Source organism: Sinohyriopsis cumingii, unplaced genomic scaffold (assembly GCF_028554795.1).
Source record: "Sinohyriopsis cumingii isolate HCF-2022 unplaced genomic scaffold, ASM2855479v2 utg001101l, whole genome shotgun sequence".
NCBI classification, from domain to species: Eukaryota; Metazoa; Mollusca; class Bivalvia; order Unionida; family Unionidae; genus Sinohyriopsis; species Sinohyriopsis cumingii.
The window spans coordinates 731,676-736,677 of NW_028315960.1; positions in this window are offsets into that span (position 1 = coordinate 731,676).

Below are 5,002 nucleotides of genomic sequence, written 5' to 3' on the forward strand. Positions count from 1 at the left end.
GAAAGAAATACAACGAGATTATAATTGTTGTAACACATATTATATTTCAGGAAAAATACCTGCAAATAAATGTTATATACATTAATGTATCTTTGGTCCTCTTGAACACATTCTCAGGAAAGTGCCCTTAAATATACAGCATGTAACGATCATAGCTGCCACATAATATCATTTATTATTGTACTTGAATTCCATTTTCATAAAGCTGTACTCATGCAGATACATGTATTGTTTCACGTTGGAATAAAAATACACATATGCATATTTATGGATATTAAAGCAATTCTATAATGGAGTGGAAAGCTTGGTTAAATTATTCAGCCAAAGCGATAGAAGCAAACAGGCATTTTCAATAATGAGGACTTTTCAGTGTGTGCTCTTTCTTCTATTTTTAGTGAGGGGTTTCTCTTTCCCTCTCTAGTTTCTAGACCCATAGTAAAACCAATATCTTTTATTCTCATTGTCAAGCCCTTCTCATGTCTAAACATGTAAACCATTTCTAAAAGTTTACTCCCCTCCTGTATTGCATTGCCCTGAAATGCAGATGCAACCGACCTTGCATCGCTAACTCATTATAATCATAAATGGAAATTATCATAACGATTGATGCGAGAGTCTCTATATTTAAATCTCCCTATGGTAGCCTCTATGCATTGCAAAGGAGATCTGATATTATTGATGATATTATTTTGAAGCCGCAAGTCAGTTACAAAAACATTTCGAGCATCATAATTTGGTTTTTCTTGTAGGCATTCAAGAACACCAAATATTAGAAATTACACTCTTTCTCCTGAGTTTCCAATAGTAGCTATTTCTCACTTAAGGTTATTTTATTCTTCTCAGTGTTACTTGATTTCGAGTAAAACCATCCTTTCTGATTGGAAACAATAAGTATCATTCTTTTCAAACTGCATCTCTCTTTGTATGCCGAACTTATTTTTTTCTTCTATTCCTTCATCTTTTCTCTCACTGATGTAATTACCACTATAATGATCTAAATATCTGCTAGTATATCTTTCCTTAAGTCTTGCAAGGCCTCATGCCAGTGTTTAATACTTTTGAGATTGTTCTCATTCTTACACAGATTCAATACCTTCAGGCTGACCTCGGTCTCTTCTTTTGACCGTAGAGGTTCGACTTCCGGTGCATTACTCATTTGGAGCATTCCACATGGAATGTGAACGGTTTGGGGGTATTTGTGGCAGTATGCATCCTATTGTCAGCGTTAACGCAACACAGACACACTATCCTTGAAATTACAAGTCAGCTTAAATATTCTAAATAGCTCACTGTATATGAGATGACGTTGCGGGTGATCGACTGGGGATTACAATTGTCTATTTAAACACGACTGTCAGACTTTAACTCTTATAGGTTTATTATATCTTCCTTATCACAATTTCAGTACAGGGGAAATTTACTAATACAGTCGTTCTAGTCAGATCATCACGGATTTATAACCATAGCGATACACACAGTACATTAGGGTCCTAAAATAAAAGTTTCATTTCTAAACCTATGGAGATTATAGTAACATTCAAGAAACTGACATGTATGAAATATCTGCAATTGTTATAAAGTTTCTTCCTAATCTTTATAACTGGCTAATGTGTCATTTTGGGATACAAATGTTTTCATTTATTCATACATACAAAGAATAAAATGTTATTTCCTGCTAGAATATAATGTTTTCCAGTGTTAAAATTTCAAATGGTGAAGTTTGATTGCAATATTAATACACAGGTAATGCCCGGCAGTAAAGAATACCAGAGACAAATTCTGCCAGTATCGTTTGCTCGAAAACATAAGAATAAGTACACATAATTATGTCGTTTTCCATTGTGAATTAACCTAGATAATATTATTTTATTATGCAACATTTCTTCTAAAAAGAGATATGCTATTACCTACATTTACAAAGAAGAAAATCACTAGTTAAATCTACTGCTTGTTGGTATTGAATATCATCTGATTTCTTCTTCACTGACTTTGAATGTCATATGTAGATGTATATCTCTTTGGCAAATATGATAACTTAATTGCATGTAGAGCGTTAACGCCACAGAATGTGTTAAGTTTCTGCATTCAAAATCTTCAAGGGTGATATGTACTGTTGTTGAAAACGTCTGACATTATCCCCCACAGTATGTACATGACTATTACCGTTAAAAGAAACCCCTTTCCTTACCTGTACAGATCTTGTGATTTGTGTGGAAATGCCGAAACAAAGTCTGTTTAAGCATCAGTTAGTATATAATACCAACGCATTTTAAAGAATTCATAAAATGTAACAAAATGTTCAACGGTGTCTCTATAGAACAACAAAAATTCATTCATGTAACATGGTTCGATCAAATATTAGGGATATATTCTCTGAAAGGTGAATAATTAATACCTTATGTACTGTACTATATCAAATACTAAATTATTTTGTTATAAATTTACAAATGAAACTTTTGAACATTTAATTCCTAAATAGTATGGAACTAGTTATATGAAGATTCGCACATTAGTGAAAGCAATATATCTGATGACTTACTTTAAAGCCCTTAGACCTAGAAATAATTGGTTTATATTTCACAAACCAAATAATTTATAATTGATAATAATTTATTTAACTTCAGGATTACAAATATTAAGGCACTACACATTGGTATAATACATTTCATCTTTGCCATCAGACACGTCTGTATAAAATTGTCACCTTTATTAATCAGGAAAAGGAACATATATTTCTCAAATTTATAAATAGCATCAGTTATGTTGTACATCATGTCAACCTTGTCGCCTTGATGAGAAAGATAAAATTCTATTATTTTAGATCATATTTTACAAATGTGAAATTTAGTCATTGAAATTATGCAAAATCTTTTGAAGTATGTACCGGTAGCTTTTTGTTCTGTAAAGTAAACGTTTACCCCCATTGAAATAAAAATTGCTAGTAGGATTACCTTGTTCATTCAAATGACTAAATTCAGGAGGTAATCTTCTAACCTCCTTGCTTCTATAGCATGTCACATACAGATCTCCTGACTGTTCTTCCCAGTATATGGCGTAGAGGCCATATAGCGTCTCATCACTGTGCACTCTCATTTTTTCTCCGCTCTCTGATAGCTGATGAATGCTAGAAGCGTAGTTACACACATATATAAACCCCCTTTTGTCCACAGATATACCACTGGGGTACTTCAGTTCACTATCTTTGTACACAAACCTTCTAGTACCTGTACTAACATCGAACGCGTACACTCCATTATTAGGGGAATCAAGACCAGCAAGACACGATATGTAGACTGTGGTGTAATTAGGACTTGTGGCCAAGTAGTTCCATTCCTTCCCTTCACAGACCTTGTGAACTGTATTCCCATCACCGTTTTCAATTGACACTATTCCCCAACAAACCCATCCATCTATAAATCCACTGACCAGAAGATTATCACCGGAATTCAGGGCTTTTACTCCTAAACAGCGGGTAAAAAGTTTCGTTAAATTTAATGTCTTCACCGTTTTAATGGCTACTGATTGATCTGTGTCGACAATTGACAGGAATTGTATCTGACCGTTGTCCAATGTCAACGCGAATGTATTCGTTCTCCCCTGTACAACACAACTGCATATATTCCAGGGCCTGGACGCCAGATTGTATAATCCAGCCAGTAAATCTCCATCACTGCGACTGTATAGCGAGATGCTTAACGCATCTTTATCTACTACCATCAGCTTATTTGAAGACAACGTTACAAGACCAGTGTATGAAGGTTCATAGTCAGCTGTGAAAGAAAGATGAAGACGTCGATACTAACATGTATACTCTTATAAAATAATTTAAAAACTCGTATACATATGCAAATAATGAATTTTATTCTATTTCTGAACTTAAAAAATAGGCACAGATTTATGACCACAACCAGTCAAACCGTCGTCCTCGTATCGTCAAGTTGTTGTCGCTTATAATAATAATAATAATAATAATAATATGTGTGGGAGTAGTAGTAGTAGTATGATTATTATATAGATTTTGCCATTTGTTACATAGGAACAGTTGCCATACTTTTCTTAGTCGTGTGCGGTACTTTTGTAAGCTGAAGATATATATTTTTATTTTATGCTAAGCAGTGAATTACTCGATTTTCTAATTAAAATAATATTGATATTTCACTGCACTACAGGAACTACTTTTTTGGGTCAAAACATACTTACCTCCCTTTGATTTTCTGTCAGTGAACTACTTTTAACTTATGTACATGTCATTGTCATTATTAATAATCCCTGTCTGTTATACTTGAAACTTGTAGTTTGTTAGTCTGGAAATATCAGTTATTTTTTTATCACTCTGATGTGGAACTAATTTTGTGCGCAGGTACACATAGCACAGCAGAACATGTACGGTAAACAGCTGACATTACCGTAAGAAATCTGCTAATTTACTGCGTCACAAACTTTAGGTAGCCAACTTATGTGAGCATAAAATAAAAAGAATATTTGCTTGAAACGAGTGAATAACGGATACATTTCGTGGGTGAAAAACTCGTGAAAATACTGAGTTTTTCATCCACTCGATGAAATATATCCGTTATTCACTCGTTTCAAGCAAATATCCTCTATGTAGTTACTTTTAGTTTGACATTTGTACAGGGCATTGCAGTATTACAATAGAGAGTGACGAATAAGTAAGGATCGTGTGATTATAGGTTCTGTGTGGAAACTAGTGCTGTCACTCTATTATTTTCAAAGGAGACTGGAGTTTTTGTGATGCAAACGTATGGTCATACGCGTGTAAATATGCTTGAACGTCTCCTACACCGTTATAAATAAGCAAATATAACTTGGGTTGACGCTATTCCTATAATTGTAAATTGTTCCTACAGGTTTTAATTCTGATAAGGAATCTGGGGTGGCGGTTAAGAGGTTAGTTTACATTTCAAATAAGTGTTTGCATGTCTCACGTGTCTGAGAGCTGACACATGTTATCAATGGCCCATATGATAACACATAACGGATA